The 20,676-nt window shown below is 47.0% G+C and overlaps 1 pseudogene; it reads right to left on the reverse strand.

Moving 5' to 3' along the window:
* Positions 1-2,413: 2,413 nt before the first annotated feature.
* Positions 2,414-4,150, reverse strand: LOC105519650 (annotated as a pseudogene).
* Between the last annotated feature and the right edge of the window lie 16,526 nt (positions 4,151-20,676).

A 20,676-nucleotide genomic window follows, 5' to 3' on the forward strand; every position in this document is an offset into this window, starting at 1 on the left:
TTGATTGCTGTCAATAGAGATTGAGTCTGTGGTAAGGCTTCCTCCTTGGTGGGCCTTTTGGTGATAGGATGGTCAAGGGAGGAAGGGCTGTGCTCCTGCAGCTCCGAATTCTGAATTACATTTGTTGGGCCATGCAGTCTGGTTAGTGCCTGAGTTTATGTATGGGAAATGAATTCCATTTCTACATGCTGGGTTCTTATCAGAGCAGAAAAAAGAACCCACGCTATGCAGAAACATAAATGTCACCCATATGAACAAGGCACTGTCTTCAATATGGCAGGAAGGGGCCAGTGGTGGATGGGCAACTGGAGAGGGGAGTGTGTTCAGATGAGGCAGGCTGGTGCAGACATCTGGGGTCGACCACAGCGGATACTAAAATTCAGTGGGGGCTGTGGTGAGGGGGATGGAGGGGATGTGGGAGGTGAGTGGGAGATGAGGGAAGAGGAGTGGCTCAGAGTGCAGCGGGGGGTCTGCGAGAGGACCAGAGAGGGAGGAAGCCTCTCCTTGGGAAGAATTGGGGGCAGGTCAGGAGAGGTTCCAGGCAGAGGCAGAGGTGGCTGGGGTGGGGAAAGCTGCCCTTATCCTCCCTGTGACTCTCAGGGTCCTTGCACTGCTTTTCTGCTTCCAGATGAGATGGAGTAGCAGAGACAGCATTTATCCTTCCACCTGACATAATTAACACAGGACAAAATAGATGAGGAAAAAAACAACAAAGCGAAACAGTTGCCATCAGACAGTGCAGAGCTGTGGTCCCTGAGAGGGAGAGACAGACGCTAGGAGCACTAGGATTTCCCCAGACAGTGTGGCCTGGACACCTTCCAAGCTGTGGCCATGGATGTGGCTGCTGACATGGTGGGGTCCCTTCTGGGAAAGCACTTTATCAGTGAACAGCAACATCCTTTTCTGATTTTTCTAGTACCATGCATTGTTTTCTCCCACTGTCCAACAAAGGAGGCAAGAATGCAACATGCCGTGTTCCTCCTGCAGCAGCGCTCGGGTGGCACACCTGAACCTCGCTTTGGTTTCTCATGTGTTGGCCGAGTCAGCGAGTGTGCTGTGCTGTACCTCTGCCATTTGTAGCTCCTCAAATCTTTTCAGCACCCTCTTCACAGTTTGATGGTTCCCCACGGTGTACATCCTGCCTTCTGATGAATCTCCAAATATTCCATTTCATAGTCGTCCTTGCTTTTGAGGTGCAAACATATGATTTAGGTCCAGTGATCATAGGCACCTACTGAAGGCTTTGATCCCAAGCACTTCCTACGGCTGGGGCAGATTGCGGTGGAGGGGCAGGGGCAGGGGCAGGGGCTGACAGCTGTGGCAGTGGCGTCCTGATTCAGCAGCCTCCAGATGGGGCCAGAGCGGCTGCCCCTCACTGCATTAGTTCTATGGTGTGGCACTGGGGGTGTCTTTCTCCAGCATTCGATTTGGTATTTTTTTTTTAATCAGCTTTCTGTTATCTCTATTCACAAGTCATTATGATATTACTATTTATCAGTTTAATGTGACACACATGATAAAAAGTATATTAACAATGAGAACATTATTGGCTGGGCGCAGTGGCTCATGCCTGTAATCCCAGCACTTTGGGAGGCTGAGGCGGGCGGATCACCTGAGGTCAGGAATTCGAGACCAGCCTGACCATCATGGAGAAACCCAGTCTCTACTAAAAATAAAAAATTAGCCAGGCGTGGTGGCGCATGCCTGTAATCCCAGCTACTAGGGAGGGTGAGGCAGGAGAATTGCTTGAACCCAGGAGGCGGAGGTTGAGGTGAGCCAAGATCACACCATTGCACTCCAGCCTGGGTAACAAGATTGAAACTCTGTCTCAAAAAAAAAAAAAAAAAAAAGACATTATTTTATATAACTGATTTGCTGAATATACAGCCTCTTGCAACACTAACTTAGTGGACCCAACTCTCCCCTCTGAATGGACCAATTTTATGATTCTCCTAAAAAGTTTTGAGTTGGATATAGTTTATTGTTGCTTCTTTCTGTGATCTGAGACTTAAGAATGAATCCCTGGGAACCAGCAATTGGAACCAGACCTCCCCAGGATCAAAGAGGACAGGAGTGGGAGAAAGGACACGGGACACAACTCCCACCATCTCCAGCACTGCGCCGTATGCTTGACCTCAGAGCATCCAGGCACTCAAGGTCACGTGTGCAGCCCTGTCTATATCCTGCATCTCAAGTGCCTGCAACTGTGACAACTAGCAGGATATGGGAGAGAGGAGGCATGTAGTGGAGGAATGAGTCAGTCCCCAAAATTACATGAACATTTCTGAAATTTCAATACCAAGGGTTAACTTCTAAAACACAAGTGTATAAACAGAAGCCATATAGCTAGCCATGAACTGAAATGCATGTACAATACAGTGAAGGAGCTCCTGTGCATACAAAACCACACATCTTATTCATCTCTCATTTTAACATAATTCGTTGTCTTGCTGGGTATGCAAGTGAGTGGTGGAGAAAGTGGTACATCTGCAAGGCTGGCTGGGGCGAAGGATTTCAATGCTTGCAAAAGACGTGGGCTACAGAACTTTATTCCTCACTGAAGGGGATTCTCCCTTCTCAGCCAAGATGGTCCCATTTAAATCACTTTTTGAATTTCCTTTCAAGCTTTGATTGTGCAAATTCTAGTTTTTTGAGTTATTCCTTGGATTCTTCCTTTTTCTACTATGTCTTTATGAATAATTCTTGAATCCATGTTTATATCCAGCCCAAGGCTTCTTTCCTGTAGAGGTGTCATTGAGTTGTGAGTTTCAAAGATCTGATCATACTGTTTAAAAACAATAGCCTTGGGAGTGCAGATGTCAGCTTCTCAGATCCATTTTCACAGTCTGATGGTGTCTGCTAGCAATTACCAGTGCCTGATCCAGAAGCAGTCTATTGCACCTCAGCTTGGAGGAAGAAGTGAAGGTACATACAGTCTGGGAAAAAAAGAAAGAAAGAGAAAGGAAGGAAAAGGCAGGCAGGCAGGCAGGTAGGCAGGAAGGAAGGAAGGAAGGAAGGAGAGAGAAAGGTGATAGGTTTGTATGTGCTGGGTTGGATTTGTGTACTGTGTTCCCCAGGCAATTCTAATCCAGACTGCATTCCCCTCAATGTCTCTAAAGCTGTCACATTTTAAAATGCTTGCTGTAGAATTTTCTTTTTCTTTTTTCTTTTTTTGAGATGGAGTCTCACTCTGTCGCCCAGGCTGGAATGCAGTGGCATGATTTCAGCTCACTGCAACCTCCACCCCCAGGGTTCAAGTGATTCTCCTGCCTCAGCCTCCCGAGTAGCTGGGATTACAGGTACCTGCCACCGCACCCAGCTAATTTTTGTAATTTTTTAAGTAGAGACAGGGTTTCATCGTCTTGGCCAGGCTGGTCCTGAACTTGTGGCCTCGTGATCCACCTGTCTCGGGCTCCCAAAGTGTTAGGATTATAGGCACCCGGCCCAAAGAATTTTCTTAAATGAATTTTTAAGTTGTTTCATATCAAAAAAGTCAACATCTTCACTTGGTCCTTTACTCATCTGAAAAGCATCCCAAACTTTCTTGTGCTGATGAAATTCAGTATAAACTATGTCTCAAAGGGCTGCATCATAGGCATTTGCATGCTTCTTCTCACACAGCAGAACCAAGTGCTGAGTGAGAGAGTCCTTTCTCTGCTGGAAATTTACCGTCTGCAGTTGATTTTTAGACAAAAAATCCAAGGCTTTTCGGATTGTTGTCATTTCCATCATGGGGATTTTCTTTCTCTCTCTTTCTCTCTTTCTTTCTTTCCCTCCCTTCCCCTTCCTTCCTTCCTTCCTTCCTTCCTTCCTTCCTTCCTTCCTTCCGTCCGTCTTGTTCTGTCACTCAGGCTGCAGTGCATTGGTGCGCTCAGCTCCCTGCAACCTCGACCTTCCGGACTCAATCGATCCTCTCACCTCAGCCTTCTGAGTAGCTGGGTCTACAGCATGTGCCACCATGCCTGGCTAATTTCATTTTTTGTAGAGATGGAGTCTCACTATGTTGCCCAGGCTGGCCTTGAACTCCTGGGCTCAAACAATCTTCCTGCCTTGGCCTCCCAAAGTGCTGGGATTACAGGAGTGAGCCATGGCACCTGGCCATGAGGACATTTGGGATGATCCTCTTAAACTCAGCAACAGTCTCATCCATCTCTCTGTCATGGCCCACATCTTCAGCCACCTCTCTCCTCCTGTGTGCTTTCTTTGTCCTATAATAAATTGTTTACCCCTTAAACCTGGTAGAGGGGATTCTGTAGTCTATAACCCCCACCAATGCATTTCTATCTAGCTGTTAGGAAAACCTTGACCGGGCACGGTAGCTCACACCTGTAATCCCAGCACTTTGGGAGGCCGAGGCGGGCAGATCACTTGAGGCCAGGAGTTCGAGACCAGCCTGAACAACATGGTGAAACCTTGTCTCTACTAAAAATACAAAAAAATTGAGTCGGCTGTGGTGGCGTGTGTCTGTAAGCCCAGCTACTTGGGAGGCTGAGGCAGGAGAATTGCTTGAACCTGGGAGGTGGAAGTTGTAGTGAACTGAGATCACACCATTGCACTCCCGCCTGGGCGACAGAGTGAGACTCTGTCTCAAAAAAAAAAAAAAAAAAAAAAAAGAAGAAAAGAAAGGAAAGCTCCCAACTAAACACTCAACACCTGCTCATAACAGGAGACACAGGGGAGGTGGTCCAGGGTGGGCAAGTCAGCCGTTCAGCAGCAACGTGAAGAAGCCAATTCCTTCCACCTTCTACTCGTTGTTCTGTGGCTTCTTCCCCTTTGCAATCTGGAGCTGCATTCCATTTCTAGTCTTCCAGCATCACTACTTTTCCCTGTGGTGCTCAACAGGCCATACAGGGCAGCTCTGATTTGGCCAAGAATGGAACTGATGTGGTCAGGAGACACAAATCCATTCAGAGGAGGAAGCTTCTCCTTGGAAGCAGAATCTCCCTTTTTATATCCCTGAAAAACATCCAGGAAAGCAGGAAGCCAAAGGCTTTCTCCTTTTCTGTGGCATGCCAGCACCCGCTTTGGCTATGAATAGCAGGTCTCTCTCCCTTCACCACTGCGTTTGGATGAGACTCAGAGGCTGCTTTTGCTGTCATCTATTTGGCTTACTCGGTAAGTTTCTGTGATTTGAGGCTTGTCACCACTTGTAAAGTTTTTGCTTGATCGTGTATTGTTTGTCCAGCTTTGGTTAAGGCCGCTTAAAACCCCGACTGTTGGAGACTTTGTGTGTAGGTTTCCCATTTCATCCTCATCGTGTTTTGTTGCAAAGTCAGGTTTGCATCTTGGAGAGCTTTCTGGTCCCTCTTCCTGAGTTTTGTGCCCAGTTCTGTTGATGATTCCATCATAAATTTTGTGGATGGAATCTTCTAGTTGCTTCTGGACTTTTCTGTTCTTTTGCTTTGCCTGCGCAGGGAGAGAGGGAGGAGTCCAACATTAAATGAGCCCTATTTTTACTCAATGTCTCTTTCTCTCTGACCACTCTATGTAAAATGTAATCATAACTCCTCCTTCCTGACCGGCACTTCTAGTCCTCTTTATCCTATTTTTCCTTTCACCATAGCACTTGTCACCCTTTCCTGTGCCATCTCTGCCTCAAGCTCTGAAATATAAAGTCCTCAGTGGGAAATACCTTTATCTCTTTTGTTCACTGAGGTATTCTAATTGCTCAGAATGGTACCTGACACATATTAGGTGCCCAATAAATACTTTGTGAATAAACGAGTGAATAAATACTCAGGATTTTTAACAAAAGCCACCAAAGAAAACCTGCTTAACTTATTCAGGAAGTGGAAATCTTGGGTGGGATTAATTCCTTATGAGACCTGAGAGAAGTGCAGGTGATAGTTTGTGTGTGTGTTCATTGTGCATTTTTATTGATATAAGACAGAAGCACTGGGAAGCACACATGTCATGAGGATGCAGGTCCTTTGCTGGCTTGTTTATTTCAGGGGTGGTTAGGCATTGTCATCCTGGGTGGAGGGGTCAGCGATGAGCCCTCTGAGGCCATCCTGTGACACCCCGGGGGCACCTCCTAGTGTTTGTCATTCCCGACACCCCGGCGCCAGTGTCCTTGGCCTTGGAGACCTCAAGCTCTGCTGGTTTCCCCACCTCCCTGGCTGTCCCTTTCTAGTCTTTTCCCACCTCCTGACCAGACACTGAACGTCCTTGGGGCTGGTCTCCTTCATTTCTTGCTATGTTCTCTCTCGTGCGCTTTTTTTTTTTTTTTTTTTCCGGGGTCTCGCTCTGTCACGCAGGCTGGAGTGCAGTGGTGTGATCTCGGCTCACTGCAACCTCCGCCTCCTAGGGTCAAGCGAGTCTCCTGGCTCAGCCTCCCAAGTAATTGGGATTACAGGTATGAGCCACCATGCCTGGCTAATTTTTGTATTTTTTAGTATAGACGGGGTTTCACCATATTGGCCAGGGTGGTCTTGAACACCTGACCTCAAGGGATCCTCCCGCCTCAGCCTCCCAAAGTGTGAGGATTATAGACGTGAGCCACCCGTGCCCGACCGCTATATTCTCTTTCTGTTCAATTTCATTCTTCCCTGTGCCTCTGCTTACCGTGGGGCACCCACGTGCAGAGGATGCCTGATTCCATGCCCTGGCTCCCTCCTTGGTGGTCTCATGCATCTCAAACTCAATATGCCCAATGCTGTGCTCAGACCTTCCAGCTCAAATGCGCCCTGTCTCAGACATGCTGCAACCATCCTCCTGGGAGTTGACACCTCCCCACTGTGTCCCCTCACATCCAGTCTCTCAGCATGTTCCCTTGATCCTAACTTCTAAAGAGTCCTTGAAACTGCTCACTTCTACCTCCCGTGTGCCCACCAGACCCAGCCCCCACCACTTTTCTCTGAGGTAACCTCAGTAGAATTTACACTGGTCTCCCTTCATTCTCTCACGCACACGACAAACCATTCTCTACCCCGAGGCTGGTGTGGTTTTTGAAAAGCTCAAATTTGATTGTGCCTTTAATGAGTTCCCATTGCTCTGAGGTCAGTGTGGCATCTTTCATGGAGAAGATCATGGCCAGCCCCCTTCCCCTTCTCTTCCTATCTTCCGGCCAACATGACCTACTGTCCAGTGGTCATGAGATGAGTCCCTCATACCCAAGGCTTTTCCAGATGCATTTTCTCTGCTGGAACACTCTTCTTGCCTTACATCGCTAGCAAAGATCTGCATGTTCATCAAGTACCTCTTAAATGTGACCTCTCCAGGGAAGCCTCTTCCACTCCCATTGCCCATTGCCCTGGCTCAGTCAGACCACTCTGTGTCCTCCTTGTTGGTGCTCTCTCCTCTTGTCGTTAAATCGCTCCATGTTTAATGTCTGTATCCTCCACCGGACTGTGTGCTCTACAAGGGCAGGGTCTAGGCTGGCTTTGATGTTATACTGCTGAATCTACAGGGCGAAGCATAGGAGGTGCTCAATAAACTCTGAATAGATGTTTCACTGAGGGTAATACTGAGGAGTGGGGTTGTTCTCAATCCTTACTGTAGACTCCAAATGCCAGTACTGTTGGGCGTTGCTTCCTCTGAAACACTCCTTGAAGCTCCGAGTGTCCTTTGGATGGTTTTACCCAACTCCACTCATGCCTCCATCCCTTGCTGCCTCTCCAAACACCTGCCTTCCTTGTGACTCTCAGGCCGTCAGCTGCAGTGACTGAGAGTGTGTGCCTCTTGGCTGTCACACTCGCCTCTCACTGTCCTTTCTCTCGCACGGGAGTTTATCATCTACTCTTCTCATTTCCTTGCCTTCGTCTCTGCAGCACCAATAAATGATCAATTTGACCCGAACTTCAGAAAGAAGCCATTCCTTAATTTTGGCAGAAGCACGATGAGTAGAAAGTGACCAAGGAGATTGACTTCTGATCACGTCTCTATTGTGGCATGCCTTCATGAGCTCCCATTGTTCTTGGGGTTAAGGCCTTTACTGTACGTTACAAGGGGTTGGAATCACTCTGGGGAAATGACCGAAACTCTCTGAGCTTTGTTTCCTCAAGAGGAATGTGAGGGGGGTTGGATTAGATTCCACCCACAACCATTTCCATCTCTTACATTTCCGGAATTTGTCCCGGAATCATAGAAGCAAACCTTGTTCAGAGAGGCCATATCCAGCTTTGCAAAATTAAAAAAAAAAAAAACAAAAAAACTCACTGTGCTGGTGAGATGGGCCTCAGTCCTGGTCACATTTCTCTCTTCCCTCCAGATACCTGTGCTTCCTCCCTCTCCTGCTTCTCCAGAACATAAACAGCCCCCTGAAGGTTGAGGATGTTCCTTCTCCCTACTCCCAACCTGTCACCCCAACTTCCAGATTTCTTTAAAAGTCAAAGAAAAAGGAAATTTTCAGGAAGGAGATCATGTCTAAGAGCTTTTTATTAGTCTCATCTTCCAATTTCCTGTAGACTCAAGCTTCTTTCTTTCTGTCGTGCGGGGCTTAATATCCAGTGGCTGTTTGACAACAGCACCAGGAAATGGAATTTCCATCCTGATTCTGCCTGGAACCTTGGGCAAAGTGCCCAAACCTTCTGCCTTGCTCTCCTCCTGAGAGGAGCAATCCCCACCCTACAGGCTTCTGGGGCGAGCAACAGAGACCTAATATGAAAATGGAACCAGAGAGCTCTGAGATGGATGTAAAGTGCTCAATAAATGTATGCAGGTATTGTTTATTAATTTCTGCCATAGGCAGATTGCAGCCCCCAGGCAAACTCTGAGTAGAAGGATCCTATAAAAACAGGCCGCCTGCTTCTCTCTCTCTCTCTTTTTTTTTTGAGATGGAGTCTCACTCTGTTGCCCAGGCTGGAGTACAGTGGCACGATCTCGGCTCACTGCAAGCTCCGCCTCCCGAGTTCACGCCATTCTCCTGCCTCAGCCTCCCGAGTAGCTGGGACTACAGGCATGCACCACCACGCCTGGCTAATATTTTTGTATTTTTTGTACAGATAGCGTTTCACTGTGTTAGCCAGGATGGTCTTGATCTCCTGACCTCGTGATCTGCCCGCCTCGGCGTCCCAAAGTACTGGGATTACAAGCGTGAGCCACCGCGCCCGGCCGCCTCCTGCTTCTCTCTTGAAGCCTGGGTTCTGCTCTGGTGTCTCCCCAGCTCATTGCTGGTGGACTGCACACTGGGCCCCGTCTCAGCCAGGTTGGCCACATGAGGAGGAGTCAGTGTGGCACTGCTTCCTGCCAGACGGAGGCTGCCCTTCTTATAATAAGGAGGTGAGCCTGTCTCGGGGAAGGTTCTTCTCCTAAATTTCAGGGAGGGATTCTAAACAGGATGCCACTGATTTTTAAAACAATGAACCTATCAAGACATGCATTTTCGTGGGTGTAATCCTGTTTGAAGTGGTCACATTTGGGGTTTTTACGTACTTGCACCTATCACTGGTGAAACTTCTGTGAATGAGCTTCAGAACATGAATAGCCTCAGTGGTGGCAGAGTCTCATGATTTAAAGTTACCTTATAGTTGAGAAATGGCCCCGCAGCGTAGGTGATGGCGTAGTCCCCACTTGCCATTCTGTCTGGAACCCAGAAGGTGGTCAATGCATATTCACTGAAATGAACCAAGAAACGAGACTGTGGCTATAAGGTAGAGGATATTCATTTGCTTGTGAAGCTTCTAAACAAGATCTTCCAAACGGTTAAGAGAACACTTGGGTGTCTTTATGATGGTGTGTTTGCTTTGAAAAATAAACACGAAAGAGAACCATTATGTTATAGCTCCGCTTTCTAGCGAGTACTCCCTCAAGGCATCGTATCCCTCTGTGTAGCGGTGGAAAGGCATTTAACCCATTGATTGAACCTCTCTGTGCCTCAGTTTCCTCATCTCTAAAATAATAATAGAACCTAGCTCATGTAACTGGAGGATCGAAGGAGGTAAAATGTTGTGACAAAAGTTGCAGAACACAGTGGAGTGTATTTCATTCATTCCCAAGTCTGAACTCATGTGCAGAATAATGCCACAGTCTATGGCCCTGTGTCCGGAAATGCCCTTCCTCCAGGCCCTTGTGGAGCAAGAGCTCCAAGGGGCTGTTCCCTCAGACAATAGCCTAGGTGATTGGAGCCCTTGGCTAGGAAGCACAGACCTGGAGGTCGGTTCCAGTGTGGGACAGTTGGTCATATTTCCCAGTCACCCTCTACCATGCAAAGTGGGTGAGCCAGTGGCTCTGGCCAGTTCATTGGCAGGTGGCAAAGCCTTGTCCAGTCTTTGGCACTAGGTGTGTGATACCATCTGTGTCCAGTAGGTGGCACAAGTTGCCCATCGCTGCCACCAGCTTTGCTCCATTGGGTGCTTTCTCAGAAGGGGAAGATCTATTTCTAATCCAGCCCTGGCTTTATGGCAATGCTTAATCACATGGCAGGGAACATGCAATAACTACTGGTATTTCTGTAAACATGCATGCTAAGAAGCAGCTGCCAGTTGGAGATGAGGATGGAGAGAACACTCACTGAGAGGTCTCCCGAGGACAATCTAAAAAAGGAAAACCCTGAGGGTTTTAAAATTGTAGAGCCAGTTAACCTTTGTGACTCATGGAGAGAAACGTTTAGAACCCAGAAGGACAATGAGAATACATCCTGTGGATTGTAACCTGGTCCAAGGTCCACCCTGCGCCCTCTACCTTCCTTCAGCTGTGAAGTTTAGGAAGGAGAGACAAGATCACCTTGCACGGAGCCAGCTTATCCACCTCATGACCCCCAGCAGGGCCAGGCTGCACCTTCTGGGCTGTTTGCTTATTTTTTTACTCTTTTGTCCTGGCAAGTTGCCTGCTTCTTGGGTTTGTCGTTTCCCTGGAGGAACGTTTATTTGAATCTCATTCTACCATTAATAAAATTGGCACCAGATAAATACAAAGCAGATGAAGAGACACATCACGGCAAAACAAAAAGTGGAATGTGGTCAACAGTGGTGCAATGATAATTTTAATACATGTGGACACTTTTTAAATACAAAATTTTCATTGTAGTAAAATACACATAACATAAAATTTACCATCGTAGCCATTTCTAAGTGTACAGTTCAGTGGTGTCAAATACGTTCACACTGTTGGGCAGCTAATCTCCAGGACTCTTCATCTTGTAAAACAGAAACTCTCTACCCGTTATGCAACAACTCCCTATTCTTCTCTTTCCCAACCACTGACAGCCACCATTCTACTTCCTGTCTCTATGAATTTGACTACTCTAGTGTCAATGAAAATAGTCAAACTCTGTAAGATATTTGAAGAGATTTATTCTGAGCCAAATATGAGTGACCGTGGCCCCTGACACAGCCCTCAGGAGGTCCTGAGAACATGTGCCCAAGGTGTTTGGGGGCGCAGCTTGGTTTTATACATTTTAGAGAGGCATGAAACATCAATCAAATACATTTAAGAAATACATTGGTTTGGTCCAGAAAGACGGGACAACTCAAAGCTGGGTTGGGTGGGGACTGGGGCTTCCAGCGTATAGGTAGATTAAACAATTTTCTGGTTTACAATTGGTTTAGTTTATCTAAAGACCTGGGATCAACGGAAAGAAATGTCTGGGTTAAGATAAAGGATTATGGAGACCTGAGTTTTTGTTTTGCAGAGGAAGCCTTCAGGTGGTAAGCTTCAGAGGGAACAGGCTGTAAAATGTTCCTTATCAGACTTAAAGTCTGTGTTGACGTCAATGCTGGAGAGGTATCATGAGGCTTGTCTGAACCCTGCTTTCCATCATGGCCTGAAACAGTCTCTCAGGTTAAATTTTAAAAGAGCCCTGGTTGAGAAGGAAGCCCTTTCAGATGACTGCGGAGGCATGGGGGGATGCTTAGAATTTTATTTTTTGTTTACACTAGGCACCTCATATAAGTGGAATCACACTATTTTGTCTTTTAGTGACTGGGATATTTCAGCATAATGTCCACAGAGTTCATCCATGTTGTAGCATGTGTCAGAATTTCCTTCCTGTTTAAGCTGAATAATATTCTATTGCATGTGTGATGGTTAATTTTGCATATCACCTTGACTGGGCTAAGAGGTATCCAGATAGCTGGTACAACATTATCTTTGGGTTTGTCCGTGAGGGCGTTTCCAGAAGAGATGAGCATTTGAATCAGTAGGCTGAGTAAAGAAGGTCCGCCTTCGCCAGTGGGTGGGCATCAGCCAATCTGTTGAGGGCCCAAGTAGAATAAAAAAAGGCAGAGGAAGGGCGAATCCTCTCTTTCTCTTCTTAGCTGGAGTATCCATCTTCTCCTGCCCTGGGGTATTGGAGCTCCTGGTTCTCGGGTTTTATGACTCAGGGACTCATCACCCTTAGCCCTCCAGGTTCCCAGGCCTTCAGCTGAGTAGTGGTCACTCCAGTGGCTCCCCTGGTTCCCAGGCCTTCACATTCAGCCTGAACACCACCACGGCTTTCCTAGTTTTCCAGCTTGCAGATGGCACAGGGTGGGCCCCTTTGGCCTCCTTAATTGGATGAGCCAATGCCTGCAATAAATCTCCTCTTATGTATCTGTATATATTCTACTGGTTTTGTTTTTCTGGAGAATCCCTGGCTAATAGCGTATGTACATATCACATTTTGTTTATCCACTAGTTCACCAACGGACACTCCGGCTGCTGCCTTCTGGCCATTGTGCATAATACTGCCATGAACATGTTGTAAAATGCCTCTTCAAGACCCTGCTTCCAATTCCTTTGGGTATATGCCCAGAAGTTGAATTGCTTGTTCATACAGAAATTATTGTTAATTTTTTGTGTGGAACAGCCATACTGTTTTCCATGGTGGTTGCATCATTTTGCATGCCCATCAGCAGCGCACAAGGGTTTCCGTTTGTCCGCATCCTTGCCAACATTTGTTATTTTCTGTTTTTATTTTTTCTTGATGGTAGCCATCCTAATGAGTGTGAGATGGTGTGTGGACACTTTCAGTTTGCTCTTTCTAGAACTTCTTCTGGAGCGGGCAAGGCTCCCTGATCCCTTCCTATGAACGTGGTGTTACTGTAAAGATGGCATTTTCCTGCTGGTCACGGTGGCATGCACCTGGAATCCCAGCTACTCAGGAGACTGAGGCAGAAAGATTGCTTGAGTTGAGGAGTTTGAGGCTGCAGTGCACTATGATTGCTCCTGGAAATAGTCTCTGCACTGGAGCCTGGGTGACATAGTGAGACCTTGTCTCAAAACAAACAAGCAAACAAACAAACCCACCCAGACATTTCCCCTTCTGCCCTCCCCTCAGAGCTCTGCCTAGAGAGCCTGCTGAGTGTGGGTACTTCTGGGTTGGTCTCTCCACCCTGGGAACCCACTTGAGAGTGACTTTATTTGGAACAATCTTCAGTCACAGGAATCTTCTGGGATGTCACCAGACCATTGTTTTGAAGAGTACACAGCCTCAAACCCTCTGTGGACAGAAGCAAGGCAAGCTGATTTATTAACCACACTGCGTCACCCTTTTGCCCTAGAGGTTAGATGGTCCCAGGAGCCCCCCTCCCCAAGACGTTCCTCAGAGTGGGGGTAGGAGAGTGGGAAGTTCTAGATCCTCAGCTTGGCCTTCAAATATTCCATTACATTGCCAGGGTCATGGCACACCCACGTTTATCCAAAGGGGACAGGGGTCTTCAGAAATGTCTGCCCACAGTATCCTTTGGTTACCTCGAACACATTCTCTTGAAGCTGTTTAACTGCCATACATGGTTGTGGGCTGACCTTTTATTCCCAGATTCACGTATTTAAACAAAACAAAACAAAACTCTCGAGTATCTCTGAAGAGAGAGGTTATATGGCAGATGCAAGTCAGCGAAAGGCAGAGATCTGAGAATGATGGGGAGAGAGACACAGGGCTCACGGTGTGACAAGCTTCTCGGTGAGTGGTCAAGCGCGTAATGGCCAGGTAGGCGGGTAGTGGGATGTGCTCAGGCAGATCTGCGTCTGAGTCCCAGACTGGTCACTAATTATTAGCTCTGTGTCCTTGGGCAAGCTCCTTCCCTTCTCTGTGCCTCAGCTTCCTCATATACTAAATGACAGTAGTGAGAGCTAGCTCAGAGCTGTCGGGAGGTTTAAATGAGTGGATGATGTAAGTAGAAGTGTCTGGAATAGCGTAGGTGCCCTTTAGTGTTCACCCACTGCTGTGGTTTGAGTGTGTCCAAAGTTCATGTTGGAAACCTAATCGGCAACGCCAAAAGTATTGGGATGGGGGACCTTCAGGAGGTGATTACGTCATGAGGGCTCTGCCGTCGTGAATGGATTACTGGTGTTACCTCGGGAGTGGGTTAATCATTGAGGGAGTGGTTTCCTGATTATGGATAAATTCAGTCCCCTTTCTGTATTGTTCCCTCCTGCTATTTTGTCCTTCCACCTTCCCCCATGGGATGACACAGCAAGAAAGTCCTTGCCAGATGCAGTCTCCTTAACCTTGGACTTCCCAGCCTTCAGAGCTGTAAGAAATAATTTTTTTTTGTTGTTGTTTTCTTTTTAAAATAGACCACCAGTATGTGGTATTCTGTTACAGGCTAAGATACTTTGTTTCTCCACTAGCCACTTGCTCAGTACAAGTTGAGAGAAGAATGCTGTGAAACTCAAGTTTAGGTAGAGAGGAGAAGGTTAGGGCAAGTGAGCAGGCAGGGCTTGTCGTTCACCCACCTGCATTTAGCCAACAGCCAACAGTGGCAGCTGCTGGACTGGTGGACATGTTCCCTGCCATGGAGAGAGGGGGGTGGTCCAGCTGCAAGACTCTGGTTATGGGATCCTTTCCTCTCCCTGGCAAAGGGATAAGTCCCACACAGTAGCTGCCGTGGTGATTCTGACTCCAGAGGGCTCATCTTTGCAAGTAAAGGCCCTGCCCAGATTTTTTTTTTTTTCGAAATGGAGTCTCGCTCTGTTGCCCAGGCTGTAGTACAGTGGCGTGATCTTGGCTCACTGCAACCTCTACCTGCCAGGTTCAAGTGATTCTCCTGTCTCAGCCTCCCAAATAGCTGGGACTATAGGTGCCCACCACCATGCCCGGCTGATTTTTGTGTTTTTAGTAGAGACGGGGTTTCCCCATGTTGGCCAGGCTGGTCTGGAACTCCTGACCTCAGGTGATCTGCCTGCCTCAGCCTCCCAAAGTCCTTGGATTACAGGCATGAGCCACTGTGCCCGACTTCCTGCCCAGATTTCTTTTCTTTTCTTTTCTTTCTTTCTTTCTTTTTTTTTTTAGAGCGGAGTTTCGCTTTTGTTGCCCAGGGTGGAGTACAATGGTGCTATCTCGGCTCACTGCAAGCCCCGCCTCCTGGGTTCAAGCAATTCTCCTGCCTTGGCCTCCCAAGTAGCTGGGATTACAGGCACCTGCCACCACGCCCTGCTGATTTTTTGTATTTTTAGTAGAGACAGGGTTTCACTGTTTGGCCAGGCTGGTCTTGAACTCCAGACCTCAGGCGATCCACCTGCCTCGGCCTCCCAAAGTGCTGGGATTACAGGCGTGAACCACCATGCCCAGCCGAGATTTCTATTTTATTCTTGCACTCAACCAACAGCCTGGCTGCCCAGAGGCAGGTATAACTTATTCAAGAGCAGGAGAATTCCAATTTTATTATTTAAAAAGTCACATAATTAACTGAGTATCATAAGCTTTGAGAAGTTTGTTGGTTAATAAAGATGAATGGGCTATTTGAGGTAATGGCTTTTTTTTTTTTGAGACGGATTCTTGCTCAGTTGTCCCGGGCTGGAGTGCAGTGGCCGGATCTCAGCTCACTACAAGCTCCGCCTCCCGGGTTTACGCCATTCTCCTGCCTCAGCCTCCCGAGTAGCTGGGACTACAGGCGCCTGCCACCTCACCTGGCTAGTTTTTGTATGTTTTAGTAGAGACAGGGTTTCATCGTGTTAGCCAGGATGGTCTCGATCTCCCAACCTCGTGATCTGCCCGTCTCGGCCTCCCAAAGTGCTGGGATTACAGGCTTGAGCCACCGCACCCGGCCGAGGTAATGGCTTTTGATTAAATGGAAGCTAATAATTTTGGTAAGGTTGTCCGAGTAGTAATCTTGGCTGACAGTTTAAGGTTTTGTACAATAATCTTGGCTAACAATCCGTAGCTTGCCTTTCACTGATTTCATAGCATTCATTCTTTACAACCTGCAGAACACCCACTTTACAGATAGGAAAATGGAGGCTGAGGCTAAGGGCACAGAAAGGCTGTTGGGGGATTGCAGTCCACAGCAGCCCTGGGGGTGTCAAGGGCATATTCCTTTTAATCGTGGCTTCCCACACAACATGCATCCCTAATTCTGTTCAGTTGGCCCCTGACTAAAGCTCAGCTTTAGGGCAGGAGATTGAAAATACCTCATCTGCAGGTGTGGGCTGCAGGGAAGACTGGGAGATGTAAAATCCTCCTTTGATGCCATGTAGAGAGAGGACAGACTGCATGCAGACCTGGCTCTGCTACTCACGGCCTATACAACCCTGCACATTTTATCCCAGAGTTTAAATCTTTTCCCTTCTCACAGCTCTTCTTCTGTTAATGGACCTAGAGCAGGACATAATCGTCTGTTCTTATGGAGGGGCTAAGGAACAAGAAAAATGATAAGGAGCAAAAAGTGGGGCCAGGTCATTTGACAAGGAACCCTGGGAAACACAAAAGTTGTATATTCTTTGCTGAGATGGAGCGTTAGTGACCTTTCTCTATTTTCCTGTGAATTTACAGGAGTTGCAAAGGCCCGGTACCTCCCTGTGGCTTTTAAAACCAGGTATGTGGGCAATGCTCAGCAGAGACTGAGGGCCATGGCCAGGGTGCCCTGTAGCCCTTTGGTGCCGGGCAGCTGCAGCCTTTAATTTGGGGGCTATTGTGGTATTGTTGGTGTTATTCAGAGTTTGGGCTTCAAGAGAACCTGTGATGATTTCTTTGTTATTTCACAGAAATTGGTCCAAACGATTCACATGTAATGTGGTGGCACTGGTTCTCCTGTGTTTGCCCAATACCTTGCCAGGCGAACCAGGCAGTGGATGGGTGTGTGGTCAGCGTGGTGACCTGCAAACACCACTGTCCACACCTCATGTTCTTGCTCAAGAATTTTCCCAGGCTCCGTGCATGTGTAAATTTGCAAAAATAACAAAGCCAATCTTCCTTGTTTGTCCTCTAAATGAGAAGAAGCTTTGTGGTTTGTTTTTGAGTGAATTTTGATCCTGTGGAATCTGGCCAGACCTTACAGGGATGAAGGGTCTCTGCACTCACATTTACCGTATTCCTGTCCCTCTGCCTCTCACCTTTGAATGTCTCCCTGGGACAGATGCTCCCAGCTACTGCTCCTCGGATCCTTCGTGTAATTTCTCGCAAATTTCTTTTTTTGTTCTTTTTTTTTTCAGACTGAGTTTTGCTCCTGTTGCCCAGGCTGCAGTGCAATGGCACGATCTTGGCTCACTGCAACCTCCACCTCCCGGGTTCAAGCGATTCTCCTGCCTCAGTCTCCCGAGTAGCTGGGATTACAGGCATGCGCCGTGACCACGCCTGGCTAATTTTGTATTTTTGTAGCAACGGGGTTTCTCCATGTTGGTCAGTCTGGTCTCGAACTCCCGACCTCAGGTGATCTGCCCTCCTCGGCCTCCCAAAGTGCTGGGATAACAGGTGTGAGCCACCGCTTCCGGCCGATTTCTCGCAAATTTCTAAAGCTCATATAGACCTTCCTTTCATGGTCCAGGAACCCACAGGGTTGATCCTCAAGGCCTGTGCCGCTCTCTGGCGCCCGTAACACCCTGCACTGTCTTTGCTTCACCTTGGAGTGATCACCTTGCCTCACCTCATTGTCTTTGGGGGCTTATGTTTTGTGGGTGATAGAGTGCATCATCTATGAGGTAAAATCTTTTATGTGTGTTTGCTTATTCCGGGATGCATTGGTGGCCAGGCTGCGCTCATTCTGGCTCGCTGAAGGTATGTTATCCTGCCAGGGACCAACCTGTTCTAGAAGGAACAGAACATTAGGGACTCCCTTCCAGCCCACTGTTCCAGGTAACCACAGCATTCTGCAGGAGCAAAGGTGCAGACTGAAAGTAAGGTAAAGGACAGGGCCAGGACCTATACATAGGTTTTTCGGAGTAAGGCAGTAGGCCCTTTTGAATATATTGAGATATAATTTACATAAGATAAAATTTATGGCTGGGCAAGGTGGCTCACACCTGTATTTCCAGCACTTTGGGAGGCCGAGGTGGGTGGATCACCTGAGGTCAGGAGTTCAAGACCAGCTCAACATGAAACCCCATCTATTAAAAATACAAAAATTAGCCAGGCACAGTGGTGCGTGCCTGTAATCCCAGCTACTTGGGAGGCTGAGGCAGGAGAATTGCTTGAACCCGGGAGGCAGAGGTTGCAGTGAGCCGAGATCGCGCCGCTGTACTCCAGCCTGGGTGACAAGAGCGAGAGAAACTCTGTCTCAAAAAAAAAAAGAAAAAAAAGATAAAATTTACCTATTTTAAGTGCACACAATGAATTTTGGTAACTGTATGCATTTGTATAACCACCCGACAATGAGATACATAACACTCCATCACCCCCAATAGTTTCCTTGAGCCTCTTTGCAATTGCTTGCCTCCCTTTGGCCTCAGCAACCAGTCTATAAGTCTAGTTTTGTGTTTCTAGTCTTTTATATAAATGGAATCAAGAAATGTGTACTCTTCTATGTCTGGCTTCTTGCATTCAGCATATTTTGGAGCCTTGTCCATGTCACTGAGTGATGTCTCTTTATTGCTGAGTAGTAATGCATGGTACAGAGGTAGCACAATTTGGTTTTTCATTATCAGTCGGTGAATATTTGAGTTGTTTCCAGTTTTGGGCAACTAGGAATAAAGTTGCTGTAAACATTCATGTACAGGTCTTTGTGGGGAGTTCTGTATTCACTTCTCTTTGATTCATATTCAGGAGTGGGTTTGCTAGGTCACAGGATAGACATACATTAAAACTTTGTAAGATACTGCAAAACTCTTTTCCATTTTGAATACCATTTGTATTCAAAATCAACACTTTTAGCCTAGAGCATATAACTGGCCTTCCTGAAATCCATGGATATCTATCTGTGCAATGGTTTTAGAGATGTTTTATTGACTCCCACATGTAATTAAGTTACTTGGCTTTTAGGCAAAAGATGATACCATGCCTGTGGATGAGATGACGCGAGTTTTGAACTCTGGGTTTTGTAGAAGAGTTTGCATTGTCTTCCTCCTGATACAGCCGCCACGACGCATGTGAGTCAGGTCTCCTGCGTGTCCTCTGAATCAGTTTTGCGTATGTGCCTCTAATGGCAGTTTCAAGTTCATCCTGTGTTGAGATGATGCCTGAAGGCGAGAGGAAAAAGTATCTGTGGTTGTTAAATCGGGTGGAAAGTGATTAATCATGGAGACATTTACGGCATGCTGAACTGTTTCGTTTCTTGACCTTTATCCCACATGCATTAGGGGCAGGTGAGGTCAAGTTTAAATCCAGGATGACAAGTGTCTGAGGCTAAGGAAGGTTTCAGCTGAATACTTGGCTTAGAGTCAATGGCTCTGTGTCTCACACCTGGTGAAAACTGACTCTCAATTTAAAGAAACAGCATGAGAGTGAACACTTGCTGACTTGGCCTTGGGCTAGAGCTTCTTGCAAGGGTTTTAGAACTGACACACCCTTTGGATGTGTTGGGGCATCCTGGTTTGTGGCAGTCCCTGAGTTACAAATCCTGGAATACGTTTGCCTACAGTGTTTCTGTATCATTGGAAGTGCATTATGACTGCTTCTCTCAGAGTCCTTTAACCTCTTCCTCAAGAGTCAGCTTTGTCAACTTGATATATCTCATGGCAAGCATGGACTCATGCCTGTGTGTCCAAGGTGGCTATACCATTTGTATTCAAGGGCCTCCATTTTTTCATTTAGAGAAGTGACTAGACACTAGAAAATGTCACAGAATAAACGTGTGGACTACAGCTTGTTTTCTGAAAAGGTCTGGGGATCCCGTGTTAGTATTGGAAGACCCTTTGAGGCCTTGTCCCCTCCACTCCAGCCTGGGGACAGAGCAAGACTCCATCTTAAAAAAAAAAAAATCCAACTCTCAAAATCCCTACAAGAGAGCAGCCTGCAATATTACCTAGTTTGTCTTTAATCTGGTACACCTAGGATAATCCCAGAGAACAGAGTGGCTTACTGTACACACCCTGGATTATTCAGTAAAGAACATGATGGGAAACAGCAGTATTTTTCTCTTTTAAAATAAGTAGGTTTGGAGAGAGCTGGGAAACTGTGGGCTTTAGTTACAAAATGACTATAATTGTGAGAGATATATTTTCTTCCAATGTTGAAATGCATTGGACAGGATATATAACTTAGAAATAATTTACAGTTAGAGAAGGGCTCTTTCATCTGAGAGGGGGCGCGTCTCCTGGTTGGAAAGGATGGTCCCAGGAAATGAGGGATCAGGCCTCAGGTGAGCTTACTCTTTTTCCCTTCCAACTTCAATGTGGCCAAACAGAGTGGAAAGTCATCACGTACAAGGACAAAGTCCGTGTTTTTTTTTTCTCACGAGAAGCAGGCAAGTGCTGCCTGAGAAGGTGAAGGCTCACCCGTGGCAGGCTTGCTTCAAGCTGGCTGCAGACCAAAGGCCACACGGGAGCTTTGATCACTAAGGGTGGCACGATGGGTGGCCTTCTCCTTGCTCATGCAGCACTCATCAGCAAATTTCTACTGAATGCCCACTCTGTGCAGGATACTGTGCCAAGCACGAGGGATGCCAG

This window comes from Colobus angolensis, unplaced genomic scaffold (assembly GCF_000951035.1).
Source record: "Colobus angolensis palliatus isolate OR3802 unplaced genomic scaffold, Cang.pa_1.0 Scaffold356, whole genome shotgun sequence".
NCBI lineage: Eukaryota > Metazoa > Chordata > Mammalia > Primates > Cercopithecidae > Colobus > Colobus angolensis.